We start from the raw sequence: 22,584 nt of genomic DNA on the forward strand, positions 1-22,584 counted from the left end.
TTGTTAAAAACATCTCTAAAATGTTAGGATGCATTATTAATGTAACACTCATCAGGACACCACATTTACACATCTATTCGCCTGCAACAATTTCTTTGTTAAAAGCTTGTACAATCTCGATTCTTCCAAAAACAGTAAATGCCTTAAAGGAAGAAGAAATGTATAGAAACAGCTAAAGGTCCTTTCTTATTGTCCTTACGTCAGTTTGCTAGTGATTAGTCCGTGAAAATGTGGCTACCGCATGATACATTTGAGATGGATATACAGTGGGTATGGAAAGTATTCAGACCCCTTAAAATGTTTCAATCTTTGTTTCATTGTAGCCAATTGGTAAAATCAAAAAAGTTCTTTTTTTGATTATTTACCTCCTCGCACTCCACATCCGATATATTGGACGCTGAGCACAGTGACTTAGTGCTCAGCATCCAATATATCGGATTTGAGCACTTCCTCGTGACAGGGTGACGAGTTTTAGGGGCAGGTGGAGATTATTACAACACAAGGAGACATTGGTCAGATTTAATGTACATTCTGCACCCCGTCTTGAAAAGATATTTATATGTATTTTTTTAAATTTGTTAAACAAGCAAAACTGAAATATCATATGTTCGTTAGTATTCAGATCATGGTATTGCGTAGAAGCACCTTTTGAGCTAGTACATACATGAGTCTTCTTGGGAATGATGCAACAAGATTTTCACACCTGGATTTGGGGATGCTCTGACATTCTTCCTTGAAGAGATCATTTCCAGTTCCCTCAGGTTGGATAGTGAATGTTGGTGGAAGCCATTTTCAAATCCCCCCAGAGATGCTTATTTGGATTTTGGTCAGGGCTCTGGCTGGCCAGTCAGGAATTGTCACAGAGTTGTTCTCAAGCTTCTGCTTTGTTATTTTACCTGTGTGCTGAGGATGAGCAGTGCCTGGTTTCTCCACACATACCACTTAGAATTAACACCAAAAAGTGCCTCAACAGACCAGAGAATCTTCTTTCTCATAGTATGGGAGTCCTTCATGTGTTGTTTTGCAAACTTTATGCAGCTTTATGTCTTGCACTGAGGAGAGGTTTCTGTTGGCATGCTCAGCCATAAAGCCCCAACTGGTGGAGAGCTGCAGTGCATTTCCTTACTGGATCTCTGGAGCCTGGTCACAGTAATCTTGGGGTTCTTCTTTGCATCTCTCACCAAAGCTATTTTCCTGTGATTGCTTAGTTTGGCTGCATGACCAGGTAGAGGAAGAGTTCTGTAGGCCCAAACTTCTTCCAATGAAGGATTATGGAAGCCACTGTGCTCGTAGGAACCTTGGGTGCTGCAGAAATTCTTTTGTAACCCTGGCCAGATCTGTGCCTTGCCACAATGCTGTCTCTGAGCTCCTTGGATAATTCCTTAGACCTCATGATTCTCATGTGCTCTGACATGTGCTATGAGCTGTGAGGTCTTATGTAGAAAGGTGTGTATGTGCCTTTCCAAATCAAGTCCAATCAGTTTAAGTAAACACAGCTGGACTACAATGAAGTAGTAAAACCATCTCAAGGCAGATCAGAAGGAAATGGGCAGCATGTCAGTTAAATATGTGTAAATAAAAAATAATAATAAAAAATAATAAAGCAGAAAAAACAACTGGATGGATTGGATTTTCCAATAATTGTATATCTTTGAAAGTAGCAACTAGCTTGAGAACTGGGGTTCTCCTGTCTTTGGCTGTTGTGACTGGAGAGGGTGATTGCACATGTGCAGTTCTGTACATCTGCAGATATGAAATGAACACATACAAAATGAATAGGAAGGCCCTTGAATTTTACACCTCTGAATCTAGCACCTAGCTTGAGAATAGTGGTTTTCTGTCTTGGGTAAATGTGAATGGAGAAGAAATTGCACTGGTGCAGTTTGCTCTATTCACTTTTACAGGAATAGATATTGTGAGAAAGTAAGAGGTATTGTGTGGGAAAACCGCTATCTGTCCTACAGGCAGATGAAATGCATGTGGTAAAAGCCCTGGGTTTGTCTGCAGTAACCCATGGGTTAATGCAGACATGATAAGCAGGAATAGTCTGTTTTGTCTGTGTTGGCCTAGCTAACACAGACACATTTGTAATGTCCGTACTGGGCCTGCTTATTATGGAGTAGGGGTAGGCTGGTAGTGGGACTCCTACTCCACCCGGGCTTCGGTCCTGGGTTTGTGAATTGCCCACAGGTGCGGGTCCCAGGCCTCGTTAGGGCCTGATTTAGTCTGCAGGCCAGAAGCAATAGGAGAGGCCCTACCTGGAGAGCTGAAAGCGAGATTGCATTCTCACAGCAAAGGTAACTGAGGGTCTCCTGTCTTGCTGCTGGCCGAGAGCAGGTGCCAGGCAGCCTGGTACCCGGATAGCTAGGGTTCGTCAAATGTATTAGACAGCGCCTAGCCGGGCAGGAATTACTTTTGTAACGTTTTTGCATGTGCCTAAGCCAAGGCTGAAGTTGTGTTCTGTTTTGCAAGTGTGAATAAACACTTAAATTGGACTTTAAACCTGCACTGCTACCAGTCAACTACCAGAGCAATTCCCCACAATATATATGGTTGATATCAGATACATTGACATGAGAGCAACAGAGAACTATGTACATAGATTTACACGTCTATAGGAGATAATATTAGAAATTCAAATAATTTTATATCATTAAAGTGATTTTATTAGGAGTCTAACTGTGAACCGGCTGCAATAACTTAGAATGGAACATTAGTAATTCTGGACATTAATGTGAAATTAAGAATAACTAAAATAGGTACATCGGTTAATAAATTCCAACAACCACATGTCACAAAAGTCATTCTAATTAACAACAGTTCATGATAACAAACCATTAAAATCTAATCTCTCACCTGGCTTCCCCCTGTAGAATCATAATTTCCTCCTTCAGACTTGCAAGATGCAAGAAGATGCTGTTAACTCATAGTAATACACATCCCACAGCACATTCATGTGTTCGTTCCCAACGATCAATCACCTACTGTTATAATTAACCTCTTCAAGAGTATTGTACTAATATGAATATTACTAGTTTAATATAATACTATAATATTACTACAGTTTAATATAAAAAAAATGAATGTGTGTATTTTGTGCACAGATTTTTCACATAGAAAATACTCAGCATCATATCAATGAGATTTAGGAAATGTAACTGCACAAAGAAGGGAATTTATTAATACACCAACCCGCGGCGTGTGCCAGTCCGTTCCTGTGATTCCTGCTTTCCTGTGTGCCAGTCCGTTCCTGTGATTCCTGCACTCCTGTGTGCCAGTCCGTTTCCCGTGATTCCTGCGTTCCTGTGTGCCAGTCTGTTCCTGTGATTTCTGCGTTCCTGTGTGCCAGTCTGTTCCTGTGATTTCTGCGTTCCTGTGTGCCAGTCCGTTCCTGTGATTTCTGCATTCATGTGTGCCAGTCCGTTCCTGTGATTCCTGTGTTCCTGTGTGCCAGTCTGTTCCTGTGACTCCTGCGTTCCTGTGTGCTAGTCCGTTCCTGTGTTCCTGACCTGCGTACCAGATCCTGCAATTCCTGACGTGAGTCCTAGTGTTCCTTCCTGTGTTATTCTCCTGCCATCACCCGGGTACAGACTGTCTCCTGCATTACCACCTTGACAGCCACCGCGGGCTAGTCGCACCTGTGGAACGACCTGGTGGTATCCCGCCACAGCAAGCCCATCATGCTTTGCGGCGGGCTCTGGTGAAGACCGGGTGCCAATTAGGCTCCGGTCCCAGGTGTCGGCTAGTACCATCTCCAGCGGTGGTTATGAGGGTCCACAGACTCCCAATCCTGACAGTCGGTTAGTTTTTTTTTTTTTTTCATTTTTATCTTTTATTTTCTTAGAGTTTCAAAAACATATCAAGCAGGAAGAAGAGAAGAGATACATATAATGCATTTCAAAAGACAACATCTATAATTGTACATTAATGATTTTAACATCTTATTTTAGTTTGTCAAATTATGACACCTATCAATGTACAGTTGTATCTTATAACCTTTATACAATAATCTATCCCCTTCTACCCTTCCTTTCCAAACCACCCCAAGCCGGAAGTAGAGAGAGAAAAAAAACAATAAAAAACAAGAAGTAAAGGGGAGAGTAACTCGTCTTTATACCTAATTCTTGCTAAGTATTGGTGTGGTGTACCCAGATCTTTTCCCAGTCTTTAATTTTCTTACTGCACATATAGAGTATTTGTTCATATTTTTCTACTTTTTTACCTAATGCTTCCCATTTCTGTATGGTTGGGCACATCGTGGACTTCCACATTCTTGCGATCATCACCTTTGCAAGAAGCAAGAGTCTACAGATTGCTACAATGTGGTATTTCCCCAAACCTGGACAAAGGTCGCAGCTGAACATGTTAAGAATCAGTACCCTGGCTGACCCCTCAAATGTAGTGCCTATCTGCTGTTCCATCCTCTGGTGGACCCCTTCCCAAAAGGGGGTAATTTTTGGGCAACTCCAGACCATGTGAAAAAACCCGCCTCGACTGACCCGCAACGCCAACACTCTGCTTGTGAACCCTTACCCATTTTCGATATTTTTCGGGAGATTAATATGTTTTGTGAAGAAAATTATCAGTAGTGATCAGTAGTAATTTCTCCAATTTCTAGTTCTCAGTGTCCCTGAGCCTTAAACCTGATGTGCTGTGTATTTTCTATATGTAACATGTTATAAATCTTTGATATAGTGTATTTGACCTTACCATCTACCCACAGTCTATCTATGAAAGTGTCTCTCTCAAAAAAAAATTTTCTTTAAGGATCCTCTATATGCATCCCTAATCTGAGTGTAATAAAAGTAGTGTTTGTTCCCCACTCCGTACTCCTTTTGTAGCTCTGTAAAGGGTATAGGTTGACTATCTTTAACCCCATAGCACAATAAGACGTACCTGTACGTTTTATTGCGCATGGGGTAGTATGAAGAGGGTTCACGGGCTGAGCCCTCTTCATACACGCCGAGTGCTTGCTTCACAATGAAGCAAGCACCCGTCACTAACACCCGCGATCGGTGCTTGTACCGATCGCGGGTGTTAACCCTTTCATCGCCGCCGGCAAAGCTGCCGGCGGCATTAACGAGCCGGCGGCGCGTGGGCGCCGCCATCTTGGCTCCGATCGCCGCTCCCCGTGACGTCATCGGGGAGCGGCGATCCGTTGCCATGACAGCCTCGGATCACACAATGATCCGAGGCTATCATGTGTTAGGCCATCTATTACAATGTGCGATCTGCACATTGAAATAGATGGTGTGCAAAATCCCCATATACTGCCATACAGTAGTATGGCAGTATATGGTAGGATCAATCAGACAACCTAGGGTTAAAGTACCCTAGGGAGTCTGAAAAATAGTAAAAAATTTTAATAAAAAAAAAATAAAAAATTATATTAAAAAAACCTAAAAAGTCAAATCACCCCCTTTCCCTAGAACTGATATAAATATAAATAAACAGTAAAAATCATAAACACATTAGGTATCGCCGCGTCCGAAAATGCCCGATCTATCAAAATATAAGAATTTTTTTTTACTGCGTTTAACCCCGTAACGGAAAATAGTGCCCAAAGTCGCAAATGGCATTTTTTTGCCATTTTGAAAAATATAAACAATTCAATAAAAAGTGATCAAAAGGTCGTACAATTCTAAAAATAAAAGCATTAAAAACATCATCAAAAGTCGCAAAAAATGACACCCCCCACAGCTCCATACACCAAAGTATGAAAAAGTTATTAGCGCAAGAAGACGGCAAAATGAAGAATTTTTTTTTGTACAGGTGGTTTTAATTTTTGTAAATGTATGAAAACATTATAAAACCTATACAAATTTGGTATCCATGTGATCGTATTGACCCAATGAATAAATTAGACATGTCATTTGGAGCGCACAGTGAAAGACGTAAAATCCACGCCCACAAGAAAACAGCGCAAATGCTTTTTTTCACCATTTTCACTGCATTCAGAATTTTTTCCCGCTTCCCAGTATATGGCATAGACAATTAAATGCCATCACTATGAAGTGCAATTTGTTATGCAGAAAACAAGCCATCACACAGCTCTCTACATGGAAAAATAAAAAAAGTTATAGATTTTTGAAGGTGGGGTGTGAAAAATAAAGACGCAAAAACGAAAAAGGGCCTGGTCCTTAAGGGGTTAAATAGTTGTGAAACCCTATTGATCCCTCAGGATCTCCAACAGTTCCCACCCTCTCCCATTTTCCAAAATTCCCTAACGTGTGTATTGTGCCACAGTGGAGTGCTTTCGATTGAACCTTCTATTCTCCCTATTTTCCTTAGTGTTTTCCATACCTCATTTAACATATTACAAATTGGGATTTTTTCCATGGTCCTAAACCAAGTTGCTCAGACTCTAAAGCTTCCCTCCAGTGATTACAACCCTTAACCTGCCTAAGAATATTTTCTATCACCACAGAATCTTTGCATCTATTCATATAGCATAACTTTGCCACTAAGAAGTACAGTTTAAAATTGGGGATTGACAAACCCCCTTCTCTGTATTTCTTTTATAGAAAATTGAGCTTTATCCTAACATGTTTCCGTCCCCAGATTAACTCATTAATCAACCTCTCAATTAGTCGACAAAAATTTGTCGTGTTTGTCGTGCGTATAACAGCTGTGGAAGAATCACCATCTTCAATAAGCCCACCCTGTCTGCTCTGGATAGAGGCATTTTGGTCCATACAGAAACTTTCTGTCTAAGTTTGTTAATAACGGGGAGAACGTTCAATTTGGCAAAATCATCTATATTAGCAGTGATCTTAAGCCCAAGATATTCAAGCTCTTGCTGGGGTGATAGAACGGTGATTCTCCCCCAGCTACCGGGAGAAAAGTCTCCTAAGGGTAGAAGCATGGTCTTTTCCCAGTTGATCTCCAAACCTGAGTTCTCTCCAAACTCATGAACTACCCACATTACATTCGGTAGTGAGCTATCTAGTTCTTTCAGACAATGTAGAATATCGTCTGCGTATAGAATAATTTTGTCGGCTGTACCACCGCAGCCGAACCCAATGATTCTACATTCTTCTCTAATGATCATTGCCAAGGGTTCAAGGTCGAAGAGCATCAGAGAGAGGGGACACCCTTGTCTGGTACCCCTCTCCAACCTTATCTGATTAGACCACTTCCCGTTTACATCAATCCTTGGCACGGGTTCATTATACAATAATTTCACCCAGGACAAGAAGTCCTGCCCAAAACCAAACCGGTCCATAGAAATGACCACTCCATCCTGTCAAAGGCCTTCGATGCGTCCAAAGACAGGATGGAGTGGTCTGTCCCCGGTCCACTCAACTGAATATTCGCAAATAATCTGTCAAAGTTATTAACTGTCGACCTCCCCGGTATGAAACCACTCTGGTCGTGGTGTATTAAATCACATATCACCTTCTGCATCCTTAAAGCTAAGGTTTTTGCGAAATTTTTTATGTCTGTTTAAGTAAGGAGATTGGTCTATAGGAGTCACATTCCAGGAGGTTCTTGTTTTTTTTGGGTATCAAGGTAACTATTGCTTCTCTCATGGAGTCAGAGAGCCACTCTCTGTCACTTCCCGTCACTTCCATCCCGTCAGCAGCATGGGAAGGAGGACATCACTGTACCTTCTATAAATTTCGAAAGGGAGACTGTCGGATCCTGGACTGGTATTGCCCTTTATTGATGCTAATGCCTGAGTCAACTCCTCTATCGTCAGAGGCGCACCCAACACCCTCTTCTGCGCCTCTGACAACTCAGGATTGTTTACCTGCGTAAGGTATCTGGCGATATCCTCCGTCCCGACCACTAGGTGGGACTGTACTTCAGTCGGTTAGTTAATATGACTCAATGGGAACGTGTCACTAATTATATTTGTGAAAATGTGATGATAAGTTTCCTTTACAGTAAGTATTTCCTTCAGTGCCCTAGAGGGGAAATAAGTATTTCACTAAACACATGTTGTAAAGCATTACTATTGCATTCCCTGATTCTTATCATTACAGTGGCTGTGTAACATGTAGTGTGTGTTTATTGTGTATCTAGTTGTCAATACCATAAATATATAGAAATATATTGCACTTTACTGCAGAAGTGTAAAACTTTATAGTAAAGACATAGTCATTCTCCTTTAATATGATTAGATTTCTGTCCCTATCACTCATTTCTACAATAATCCACATGAGGATAACTCTGTCTGTCTTGACACATTTTACGCATTTCTGTTTTACAGCTAGAAGCTTTCACAGTTGTCCAGTTGGTTCATTTCCGTCAATCTGCTCAAAGCCTGTCTTACAGCCATGGGGAATGGCTCCCACTCAGTGTTAATAATGACAGTGAGCATATGCGAGGTTTGGGTGACAAATTCTGGAGGAATATAGATAATGAATATTTATATATCCAATATGTGAATTATTAAAACTGCACCCACATGCATCCACAGCATTCAGTAAGTAGAGCAGTGCAGCGGGGGAAGGTTATCTCTATCTACAAAATTAAGGTTATACTGCTCACATAAAGAGTGGAGAGTTCTGGAAACATAGATATTTCTATATCAGAATTTTCCTAATGCTTTCAAATATGAAACCAGAATTGTTAGAAGTTTGGGAAAAAATATTATCAGTGGAGGGGAGTAAGCCACTGCCAGACCCCTTAGGGATAACCAAATCCAGAAACTGCTGTCTCACCACTAACATTAGAATATGATCTGATCAGACATGAATGAAAAAATGGGACATAGTTATCACTGAGTTTCTGGGAATCTTTTTCACTTCAAAAAGTCTCAATAATAATCAAATTAGGGTTTTTCCAACATTCTGAAGGCCAATGGAGCAACAAAGACAGCCTTAAATGGGGTCGCCCACTTTAAAGGACATCTACGAACAGGATGAAAAACTGTATGCAAATGAGCCTGAGGGGCTTCATGCTCCCTTAACACCTATGGAGCCTAGAGCCCCTCAGGCCCATTTGCCTATAGTCCTTCATCCTGGTGGTAGATGTCCTTTAAGCATATTCCAGCAAATAATCAATATTGTTTGTGTGATGAAAAGTTTTACAATTTTCCAACATACTTTCTGTATCAATTCTTCATGGTCTTCTAGATCTCTGCTTGATGTCATGCAACAGGAAGCTTCATTGTTTCTTTCCTGTAGATAAACACTGGCCCATGGTCATGTGATGTCACACAGGTGCACGGCTTCTTATGACACACAGAGTAATCAGAGCTGTGTTTTATAACGAGTCATGCACCCATGGGACATCACATGACCGTGCACTGAAGTAAACAATAAAGCTTCATGTTGCATGACAGCAAGAAGATGGCAAGCAGATATCTAGAAAACCATGAAAAATTGATGCAGAAAGTAGATAGGAAAATTGTATAACTTTTTATTTAACAAACAAAATCAATTACTAACTAGAATGTACTTAAAGTGGACAACCCTTTTAAAATAGTCTTAAGATGCCGCCTAATAATAAATATCTCCCAATGATTCTGAGGTAACAATATGACTTTATAGGCAAATTATTTCATTTGGTGCAAAGGAGCGCTCCCAGAGGGGAAATTACACTTAGTAAAGATAGTAGCAAACACACACATAGAGGCTGTCACTGAATAGTTTTACTGTGCAGACCTACTGTGTAATATCCTCCATTCTGCTGATGTTTCTGAGGATGAGCTACAGACCGATAAGATAACTGCTTTTTTTATGTGCAAGTATTCTACTAGCATAATATGCTGGACTTGTCACAGTAGCTGATGTTGGATGATAAATTGACTATTTAATCCTAGTGTGTAATATCAACTGCGTAGCTTATTTTGTTCGAAGATAGTATGACAAAATGCCACTTTATTGTGTACATTGTCACTTCTTAAAGGGGTTATCCACTTTCAACAAATAATTGATATGGTTTACGTAAAAAGTTATATAATTTTCCAATATACTTTTTGCATCAATTTGTCGAACTCTTCTAGATCTCTTCTGTCCTTCTATAGAAGCTTCCATGTTTACTTCCAGTGGACATAAATCTGACCATAGCCATGTGATGGACACGCAGCTGCAGGAGCCGTTATTATCCCAGATAATAATTAGAGCCGTGTGATGATATAGTCTCATGCACCTGCATGTCCATCACATCACTATGGAAAGAATTCTATCCAGTGGAAATAATCATAGAAGCTTTCCATGGAAGGATAGCAAGCAGAGATCTACAAAACCTTAAGGAATTGATACAGAAAGTGTATTAGAAAATTGTACAACTTTTCATTACACAAACCATATCAATTATTTTATGAAAGTGGACAAACCGTCTATATCCTCTTTTAAAGAAAAGATATTACCCTGGGAACCCTAGAACTAGGCACAATATAAGTGGTGCACAGGTAGTTTCTGAGCAATTTAAGCCAGTATTATGGCACATCTAGCTTGGTATATCCACTACTTTGCTTTATTTTTGAGTTCATTATAAAATGTATGCAATTAGCCTAAGCATAATATTCTAACGGAGATGGAAATAATTAACTGCTAGACACTGGTGCCACTTATCTCTCAAAGGGTCGGACAGGTTAAAGTTGTTATTCCACAAATCATGTACAAACTTGTTAATAGTTGTTTTAAAATCATTTGCAATGTTTCTAGAATGTATAATTTCCTTTTTTTTTGCTTCCATGTGCCGCCCTTAAAAAAAATCTACTATCAAAATCAATCATGATAAACCAAGGTCACCTACCCATATATCCAGGTTCTGTGACTGTAGTAATCTTCTTATATTTGATATCCATGGTCTTCTTCCTTCTAAAATCTATTTTTTAAAATTATGCTTAATGGCAGGGCTCTGGGCACACTCCCTCCTCCCTCTGCATGATGTAAGTTCAATGCAGCATAGAAAGTTTCAGCACACAGTGAGCTCCTGTACAGTGCAACATGCTGTGAAGGTACAGCACAGTTTAGTTTTAGTTTTAGAAGGAAGGAGGCCATGGATAACAAATATAAGAAGATTACCATAGTTATGGAGCCTGGATCTATGAGTAAGTGTCCCTGGTTTATCATGCTTGATTTTGATGGTAGATTTCCTTTAAGTCTTCTGGTTATCTGTGCTGAGTGTAGTCAGTCTCCTTCTTCCCCTGGCAGCTGATGCTATCATCTCTTTTCATTTTAAAATTTAGCCATACTGCCATGCTATAGAAGAGTCTCCACCATTTCCTGAAGGAGGACAAACAGCTATTTTATTTTTAATTCTTATGTCGGGAAATTTATCATTGTACTTTTTCTTACAATTGTCTCGACTGCTGACTGAAAAAATGTGTTCCTTTTTTTTCCCCTGACATTTGCCAACCTATTCTACTTTTCACGTTAGCCTACTGACACCAGATTTATCAAGTGAATCCAAGTGGGGATCAAAAAAGTTGCAAATTTAGGCACAAATTTGGGAACCCTCCTGGCATAGAAATACTTAGGAATTAGTTGTGCAAAAAGTTGTAACTTTTCACCAAAAAGTCTTAAATCCAATGCGAATATTAACATCTTGTATAATTCATTAGTAGTTCAGGTCTGAGTCCGATCCCACCCCCTGCCATTAACAGCTGCTGGCAAAATCGTGGCCTCAAGTGTTGTCACTAGCATGTTGGCTGTGCACGGCGCCACCAATTTGGGGAGGATTGTTGTGCCAGCACACTGTGTTAGCCACTGTGTTAAATCTGACATGCAAAAAGCTAATAATACAGTCTTAAAGACTGGCACAAGAAGCCTCCTTATTGATAAACCAACACCCCCTCCCCCCCAAAACATTAGATGTTATACCTACAACTAGTTTGAAGTAAACACAAGACCTTGGAATTTTCCCAGTAAATATAACCTTTATCTACTGTCATGTTCTACTGGTAAAAGCAATGGGAACATAACATATTTATGGTTAAGTGAATTAAACATGTCAATCTGATCCTTATTTAGTTTCATGTAAATCCTACTATTCTAATTGCACAAAGAAGGTGAATGGGAAATAGCTGCATGAAATAAATGCTCTTTTTACATGATGGTGGGATTTGGTCTCAGGAGCTCTAAAAGGGGTTATTTCAAATTGAAGTGTAGCTCATCCTTTCACCATTGAGTTGCTGTGTCTAGAAAGTGTGCACGGTCCTTAAAATTGCTTATTTTGCTGAGCACTGAAGCAGCTCTGAGTCTTCCTTCAACAACACAAAATCCTTCTACTTGATTCCTCAGCGACTGCTCTGCTCTATATCCAGGTGATGAAAATCTCAATTATGAGAACTGTTGATAGCTGGTTTTACAGACCGCTGTCTTTCTGCACTGACACCCACAGATGTCTTTTCCAATCCGCCACACCTTGGTGATTGCGCTGTGATTTTCACGCTCTCTTAGGACCTGTCACAATATTTGCATTCATCCAATCAGGAGTTTAAGATGTAGCTCCTGTACCCTAGGATAGTCGGAGACTAGCAGCGATTTACCAGCTCAATGTTGTATGGTTTTATGGTTTCATCTGGAGGAAATCAACAATTCTAGTAAATGACAGCAGTGAACGTTATTGTCTGTATTCAGCACATAGCTCAATGTATAGACTTTAGTTCAGTTTCCTGCAAATTACTGCTTGCTATATTTAAGTTAAATCACAAAACAATTCAACAATAGGTGTATACCATGGGGTCTATCACACATAATTTTTGAGTGATCTTAAAGTTTGGGGTCACATAGTCCATAATTTTATATTCCGTGTTGGCAGATGGAACAGGACTTTAACTTATTATCTACTGAAATATTTACTTCCAAAATAAAACCCAAAGCTGTAATAAATAATCTATCCTTGACATGTAATACTTGGGGACTTTTGATCATCAATGCACTGATTCACTGTATTCTTGATAATGAGTTTTGCAATAACGGATATAGCAATCTGCAGCTAGTTGAGTCCTTGCTAACAGGTCAGGCTACTGTAAAACATGTCTCTCACAAGCCACTCCATTAACAGATCACAGTGTAACTATGCGTATGCAGTTCCTATGTGTGCACCTACCTAATAATAATGTACAATAGATTCACCAGAATCAACCACTCACAAGCTTCCATCAGTCCAAATTTCTAATCATCATTTGAAGCACATCTGAACAATAAGGGGTGAAAACATGTGTATTAATGCATGTAACCTACTGATCAAATCACTTGACTGAAGGGAAACTGTACACATATGAAAATTTAGCAGAAATATGTGTCCAATTTATATTAAAAAAACATGCTATGTTACTAATGTCAAATTAAACCTTTTTTCCTTATTGTTTCTATATTTTACTTAAATCTTGGGTCAAAATGAACAGCAGATAGAGTTGTGTGAAGAATTAACCATCTACAAATCTGCAGCAGTAGGTAAGCACAATATAAGCTTATGCTGCCATCCAGTGGTCATTCCTATTAGAAAAAGTTACAAAAACTCAAATCCGATAAAGGAAACAAAGTGATCATTTTTATGCAATGTTTCAGGTACTTTTACTTTAACTGCATTGGACTGCATCAGAACTGATATCTTGAGGGCTGACTGGTAAAATATTTTGAGAAGATATGATTCAAATATTCCTTTTAACTGATGGAAATATGGCTCAAAAATAAATAAGACACAAATTACATTAAAGAACGCTGTCAACAACTTGTAATGGTTCTTTTAGACGGTCGTGTGCTCCCCTGGACTGGGACTAGGAGGAGGAGGAAGAAGGGGTGAGAAGTCTTCATCCCTCCTACCTCCATAGGCAGACGACAAGCCTACTGACTGGGTGAAGCACCATGTACTCCCCGCACCGTGACCAGGAGCCATAAACGTCTATAGGAGCCATAGTATGGTTGCAAATCATGCACCTAGATCACAGCCCCCTTAATGGATGTGTGAATTAGCCCTTAGGGTAATAGTATTATTGACTTTTGAATAGGCTCCTATTCGTATCTAATATTAATACATCATGTTTTTATTTTAATAAACGGGCAGTGTTTCCCAACCACTGAAAAAACACTATTTTTAACTGTCAGGTCCTTCTTTGTAGAGGGTGACTATAGTACTGAAACTCCCCCTCAATTGTGCTGCTATGTTTTGCATAAACATATTTGTAAGAAAGAAATGTTGTATAGCAAATGTATAGTACTATACATGGGACCTTTGCTGCTATACAAAATGACATGCTGTGGGCTAAATTTCTGGGGCCCCTATTTATCCCACTCATTATAAAAGAGACTTTAAGAATGTGGAGGCCAACACTGAATTCCATATACTAGATGTGTTCTTACAATGGTTTCCTGGAGGGCAATTTTACACTGGGAGCTTAAGTTTTTTATCTCTGCTTTTATACAACCAAAAATTATACATGTTTATGCAGATGCAGCTCATCGTCGAGTTCTGGTACTTTGCTTTCTTGTAGCAAGAATAGTCTTTTTTTAGACAGCGTCTTTTTTGTATGGCAGATTTATCATAGACAGCTTGATAAACATGGCATACAATGTGTTAATGCATTCAATTTGAGACTTTTGGCGAAAAGTCACAAACAGTTGCATATATTTGCACAGCAAATTCTTAAGTATTTGGACCATAGTGAATTGGCACCAAAATTTGGTACTTGGAAAGGTTGCACTTCATAAATCTGTTTTGTATAAAGTGTATAAAGGATAAAGTGGAATAGGTTGACAAATGGTGCAAAAAAATTCAAAATTGTCATACAAACAGGCATAAGATAGAAAACTGCACCCCAGAAAACTGATATAACCATAATGATATAGTCTCCCATCTTCCCATAGTGCTTCTACAATCACCAACAGTATATATACGCCATATACACATGCATACAGCATATACACACATACCTACAGTGCCATATAAAACCATGCATCATATTTACAGACAACACATACTTATCACATATGCACACACATATAGAGCATATTCACATCACATATACACACTGCATACACATATAGCATATACACTCCCAATACCCCAGATGCAGGGGCCCCCTGACACTGTGTGCCCCATAGCTACTGCTATGGCTGCTACCCCTGTAGTTACGCCTCTTGTCTTATAGAGATGTGTCACTCTGGGGATCTTTGGAATAAGTTTTTATTCTTTTTTTTCCCTTTCCTTTTTTTCCCATGGTTGGTGCGAGCCTTAATTCTGTCCATTGTAATCTGATATTATACAGTTTGAATGGATGTACAATGGATGTTTTCTTGTGATTTTGCATATCTTGGTAAAACTGAGAAACAAATGAATAAAGATGTATTTAAAAATATATACTAAATAAAAATAAGAGGTTTATGCTGAATGAATTCCATGAAGAACACATTTTCCACAGTTTGCAAAGTGTACCCTGACAGCTTAAGACTACCCTAGGAGGCTGCACATTGCCTCCTGTAGGGGTAATCAATAGCCTCCATAATCATGTGGTGCAGGCTCCATTAGTACAAAGTGACATTACTGTACTAGATAGACTCAGGAGAATAGATCTTTAAGTAAAAAAATTCTGAAGTACTTTTCTATCTTCACACATGATTAAATAAGTATTTTGAGTGACGGGACGATCATTCAGTCTGTATGAAATTGAGCGAACCTGGCGAATCTGCATATTTTGGCCGTTTGCTTGATACTTTAATGGCAGTTCAGTGGATGAAGAGATTCATTCCTGTAGCTTAAAGATACTTTTTGTACATATGTAAATCACAATGAGCAAAGTCAGAAGTGTTTATTTATCCAAATAACCCTTGTTTGCCAACTGGGAAAAGGCATAATACTGCTTAATTATTTACCAGCCAGTAAGCAGATGTTCTTTGTGTCTTGTGTTGGAAAACAGACAGTACCTTTTTGATGCATTCTGCCTACTGTGTTCCCATTAACTTTAATACAAAACCCTCCAGTCTTATTCATATAATAACCTCCTAGGAGATTTGAAAGTAGCTATGAATCTATTCATTGACTAGTGTTATTATTGTTATTATTATCAGCGGTGCCAAACTACAAGCTCAACGTGTATTTTAAGTACAGACCTTTGTTGCCAGGATATCTGTCACCTTAACAGTGAGCATCTAGGTTAAACATCCATTTGGGACTAGGCAAGTATCTGTTTAGAGAACACTGGGATTCTGAAGGCTTATTACAGCTTTCAAAGCAGTGGGTGGTCAGCAGATCTCCTAATCCTGAAACTAACACTCTTTTGAAAGCTAAAATTCAGCTCTATTGCTGCAAGACGAGCCAAAAGCCAATGTATTGAGAGTCGCTCCTTTGATGCCAATAATTTATATCCGATGTGCGCTGTGTAATCTTATTTTTTAAGGAAAGAAAAATAAACTAGTTCATGGAACTATTATACTTGCAGAAGTAACACTTAATAGCTATGATTACCGTCATTAAATGCATTATGTCACCGTCGATATGTACTAAAATCACCTAGAAAGAAGATCAAGGACAGTAAGACATCCTCGACTGATTATTAATTGTTTTTAAGGATGAGTCATGGGATTATTTTTTGAGTCATCCACCAATATTCTTTGTACCCTATGTGAATAAGAAACACACTTATGCAAAAACGTAATGTAACATACAGTGTTGTATTTCTTTTTTGAAAATCATTCTGTATTTTTCTAGGTAATTATAACTCTCATACAGTATTCCTTAAAGTGGTTTTCAGGGTCATTGATATTGATGATTCATCCTTAACATAGATCATCTGTATCAGATCAATGTGAGTTAATACCTAGCAAACCCAGCAATCAGCTATCCAAGGCTGCATCCAGGGAACAACCTACACAGAGAATATGAGGGACAGCAGAGCTTCATCCTTTGTGTAGTGGACAAGTTGGGGAGATCATTCTTGAACACATACATTTGACAATTTGAAAATCTCCTTAAACAGGAGTAGCAAATAAATCTGTTTTTTTTTAGATTCTCTTTAAAATAATGCTTATTTAAACTTATGCAAAAAATCATTGTTCCTGTAGTTCTTCATTCATAAAGCTTCAATGTAAACAAACTCCTCAGAGAGGTTTTTGTCCACCTTGGTAGTGAACAGGAAAGAATTTGTTAAGTCTTCAACCAATATAGAAATAGTCTGCTGTTAGCTACTATGTCATCCTTTCATATTTTCTCAATGTTCTAAAATTCTAGAGAAGAAGAATCGGAGATATCTCCTGGGCTGGAACAAAGTGTTTCAAGAGCGAACTGCTCTCTTCATCACATTCTGAATTACCGTATTTTTCGGACTATAAGGTGCACAAAAATCCTTTGATTTTCTCAGAATTCAAAGGTATGCCTAATAGTCCAGTGCCCTTTTATATGAACCATATTTACAGACCACAGGTGCCTTGAACTGTGCACAGGTCTGCCACCTGCTGGTCATAAGGTGCCTTATAATCCAGTGCACCTTATATATGAACCTAGACGTTTTAGCCAGCATTTATTGATGGTGCGCATTATAATCCGGTGTGCATTATAGTCCGAAAAATACGGTAGATTAAAATTTGGATTAAAACCCCTATGTTATTTAGTCAGTAAATACAAACAATTTGGAACAGCAAATCACAGAATAATATACATATTATACACAGATTAAATTAATAAATATGTTAACATGTAACATAGAAGTTAATAAATAAATGATTAAAAAGATATTTGGATACATATTTTATAAACAATTCACAGCTTGTATTTTATGTTGATATAATAAAACATAATAAAATATATACTATTTAGTTAACTTTTAGTAAATTACCATGCACTAGAAGCCAGGTGGCACATACGTATCGCTAGATGCCTCGGCTGAATCGCTGCTGGCTGGGACTACATAGCGCTTATGCAGTATTTTTGAAGGATCGCTACTGCTTGCAGTGTCTTCCTTTCATACACATAAGAGTTTATCTCATTGTTTGAAGCACCGAGCCCCTCTTCCATTCCCACTACTAATTAACTGAGCACTTTACACTAAATGTGACTCTAAAAAACTGTAGCAAAATACATTTGTTGCGAAGCTCCACAATTTTCTCAAAAGTCAGACCCCAAATCATTAGGCATTCTCCACTAGACAGTTCCTTCAATTTCTCGATTGGTTAGCTCACTCTTCCCTTTTTCTTTAATACCCCTTAGCACCCATTAGAGCCCATTCTATTGACTATGATTTAATTGCCCAAATCACCCATTTCCAATATTCTACTATCCACTTTTAATATTTTTTTGCAAACTCAAGCCAATGCTTCTTGTGACAATATTGAATTTGAGTCTTCTTCACAGACTTGTGTAATGTAAATCGCAATGCACTTGCATAGATATCTGTGATCTCACTACTATAAAGCATACAAGCCCCATTCACTTTCATGTTTGTCATCCCAGAACTGATTTTGTTATAAGCCGACTTGTTGATAGTTTGCCTGGATGTACACCACTTGGCTTTAAAATGGATAGACTGACTTCATTTCAGATTCTTCCATCTGAAATGGCAATCACATGATGCAGTTTGTCATGATTCTCTTGGTCAAGAGACCATTTTTTCTAGATGACTTTTCCTGTTTTTGCTGGAAATATTCTATAAGGCTGTTTCTTGTTTGAAACCAGTGACCTTTTGTTGAGGAATTGACCTAATAACAAACTGAGCTAATAGGGTATGTAAGAACAAGTTGTAATGTGTCGTATACAGGAACAAAAAGATAGTTCTACCACCAGGAAAAAAACAGTAACAATGTAGTTACATAAAAAGAATCTGCATAACTAATACAGTATATACAATATAGTTGCAGGTGAAATTTGTGTATGAAATAACCAAGATGATTGTCTATAAAATGTTAGTAGTCTCACATTCAAAACTGTAGTGGTTGGTATGATATGGAGCCTGAAGTGAAAAGTTCTGAATACTGTTACCCTTTTCTCATCGGTGTATCATGTCATGTGTCATAGTAAGGGCTCATTTGCCCTGGACCAGAACCTGGGGGGGGGGGGGAGTACAGGGCCGGAAGGATGAGGTGGGAGGGCTGAGCGCTCATCACGCCTACTCCCTTTATATGCAGACAAGGTGAGGCACTGTTTGCTCACCGTGCGGTGATCTGGAGTCATAGAAGTCCGTGGGGCCGTGATCTGGTCATAAATCATGCAACCAGATCACTGCCCCCAAAATGACCATGTGAATCTCCAAAAGATTAGGAATCTATGAAATCTAAGCTTCAGGCTAGATGCTCGTAGATTTTTTTTTATAACGGTATTATTAATATTCTGCAACTGCACAATACAAATATTATTTTTATTGCGTGACTTTGTAGAGAGTAATAGTGCATGCAGTACAGTTTATTCAGAGCAGATCTACTGTAAGCATCTGGTAAGTGGGACACAAAGAAAATGAGAAACCTCTTTCCTAATTAATCAGTGCAAGAAAATCAAGGTATCAATTACATGCTGGTTTATTTTGCCTGTGCTGGATACGCGCTGCCTTCTTTTCCTTTTAACTAGACCCATGGCATCAGCTATACATGTCACAATAAACCAACATTTAATTGATACATTGATATTGCTCCACTGATTAATTAGTGTGGTGTGTGAATTTTTATTCCTACGTTCCCAGAGACACAGAAGCACTCAGCATTTATGGCTGCATATTTCTCCTGCTTTTATGCCTATTTGTTGATTTCTTTCTCGTTACTTTTTCATACATTCTGTCACATTGAATAGGCAGGTGCAGTAAATAAAAGAACTCACAGGGTTCGTGTACACCAGAGCTGGATATGCAGGAATAATGCTAGATGTCAATATTCAGTCTTGATTTTGATAATTTATATGGAAACATACATTGTACTCAGGGACGGTTTTAGACAAAGTGGGAACCTGGGCACTAAAAGGGGTGCCCCAAAATAAAACTATTTTATGAACAGTCACATTCAGTAAGAGGCTCCATTTAGCTCTGCAAAATAATAACACTTTGTAGTTACACACAGTAGTATGGTAAGGCAGATAGACAGATGATAGGTATATGGATGATAGAAGATAAATATGAAAGATGATTTATAAATGCAGAAATATAAAGTAGATTACCCTATATAGAAGATAGATGATAGAAGATAGATATGGGAGATAGATAGATACAGTATAAGAAAGATACATAGCTAGATAGGAGATATATATGATATATAATAGATAGGAAATAGGTACATAGAAATGTATAAATAGATAGATAAAAAGCTATATGGATAAATTGATAGATAGATAGATAGATAGATAGATATGAAATAGACAAATTATAGGAGATAGATAATTAGACAGATAGATGATAGATATATAGACCGGAGATAGATGATTAGCCTATTCACCTGAGCATTCAACCAAGGGGTATTAAAAGAGCAATACGTCCTCTGCCCAGAAAAATCCACATGCAGCGTGCCACTTCAGAAGAGGGGGCCACCCCTCTTGTCACCCCGTAACGCCGGACCAGATTGTACTATTAATAAACTGACCCATTTGAAGGAATTATTCTATATAGCATAAATTGTTTTGTATTTCAGTGCTCAATGGGTATGGCCACCAGGTCCCCACTAAGTAACCCCTATGCAGCTTTTAAGGACAGTCCCTGCTCTTCTTGTGAAACAGAGCAAAGGATGCAGACCTCAGACCCCACCCATGGTGAACCAAAATGCAAATATGCAAAACACAAATAAAGACATTTCTCTGTGTTCAGGCCACATTGTTTCTGAAAAAAGTCATTTCAATGGTTCAGGGCACTTCACCTACAACACCATTTGTTTTACTTACAAATAAAAAGGAAATGCCAAGATCCCTTTAAAGCAGAATATGGGCCTCCTTCTCCTTACCATAAACCACAGTGAAATTGTATTGGTGGGCAGTAAAAGGATAATGCAGAAAACTCCAGTGTCTAACCCCGCAATCTTGGCAAGGTTCAAGTACCCTAGTGGACCTGGAAAACTGTAAAATTAAGGAAAGAACTCTAAAACTTTAGAAAAAATCCTAAAAGTTCAAATCACCCCCCTTTCCCAGGGCATAATCATAAAACATTAGTTATCACTGCATCCCAAAAATCCCAGGCTATAAATATTATCACAATTATTCCTGTTGCTAAACACCATAACGGAAAATAACGTACAAATGTATGATTCCCCACTTTTTTTCCATTTCGCAACACATAAAAAATGTAATAAAAAGTGACCAAATGGTTGTACAGTCCCCAAAATGGTATCAATCATAACATCATCTCATACTGCAAAAATGTACTCCTCACACAGGTGCATACATAGTATGAAAAATTTATTGACCTCAGAGTATGGTAAAATAAAGTTTTTGTCCAACAGTTTTTTTAATCTATTAAAACATAGTAAAATCTATATAAATTGTACTGTTTTTGTACAAACCCAAAGAACAAATGAGAGGTGTCATTTGGAGTGCGAAGTGAAATCCCTAAAAGTAGAGCCCGTAAGAAAATGGCACAATCTCAGTAAATGGCTTGGAATATTAAATACTGACACTAGAAATTACAACAAGCCCTTATACAGAACTCTACAATGGAAAATAAATGGGTTACGTTTTTTGGAAGGTGCGAAGTGAAAAAACTGAAATGGAAAAAGGGTGTTGATATGACTTTTGTTCTAACCTGCTTTAAAATATGTTTACCACAACATTTCCATATCTTTCCATATTAACTAAAAGGCCAAGCTGTAGAATGTATCATTTCACTTCAGTAGAGAATTTTAAGTTATGTCCCATAAACAGGAGCTGAAATGAAATTTTGAGTCCGATTGTAACATAAAACTTATAAAGTCATCTGAAACCCTACAAATTGATTGCTTTATTGTTTTGCAGAGATTGGGCCCTTTGTGTGTTATCTATTTTCTGTATTTGTGAGATAATATGGACCTTTTATGTCACGTGAAAACCTTGGCCATGGTCTTTTTACTGTCATTTTTTTCTTTTTTTTGAGAAACAAACAAGAGCTTTTTAAAACTATCATAAAACTGAAGATGTACAAGTAACAACATCTATCTCTGGTTGACTTTATGATAAAATTTACGTGATTTAAAGCTTGTGCATCAAATTGATATTTTCTTCCAAGCTAGGTCAACATAAAATACAAATGACATAAAAATGAGCTTCGCTTTTATTCTTCTCGCTACTGCATTTTAGACGGATAGATGAGAACAGTTGGTTTGCAATGAAATAAAAGATTATTTGTACGCATCACAGGTACTAAACATAGTCCAAGGTTCTACATTCAGATGATACATTTGAGCGAAGAAAGAGTTATAGCAAGGACCCCATCACAGTATTCTGAACTCATTTATTTTACTGACAAATCTACATCTCTGTGCTTTACCAACTGATTTGTTGAGCCTGTAGTGTAAAATTAAAATGGTCAAATAAAAAGTTTAGTACTTTTTTTGTAATTTGTTTGTCCTGTTCAGTCTAAGCTTCTATTGTTACTTCTTACTTTTTAAAAATAAGCTAAACCATTTGAGATATAGTGAAAGTAATAATACATACAGTTTCCAATTTTATGTCATTTTATCTTGTTTCTACAACTTGTACACAATGGAATGCAAATTGTCATAACAATAGATTATTGAATTGAAGAATTGACTT

At 38.2% G+C, this 22,584-nt stretch overlaps 1 protein-coding gene across 1 annotated transcript in view; it reads left to right on the forward strand.

Moving 5' to 3' along the window:
• The window catches only part of CNTNAP2 (contactin associated protein 2), a 1,040,519-nt gene that overhangs the window by 935,827 nt on the left and 82,108 nt on the right, over nt 1-22,584 (forward strand). The gene's annotated exons all lie outside the window — the stretch shown is intronic.

The sequence above is a fragment of the Engystomops pustulosus genome, chromosome 5, assembly GCF_040894005.1.
Source record: "Engystomops pustulosus chromosome 5, aEngPut4.maternal, whole genome shotgun sequence".
Classification (NCBI taxonomy): Eukaryota; Metazoa; Chordata; class Amphibia; order Anura; family Leptodactylidae; genus Engystomops; species Engystomops pustulosus.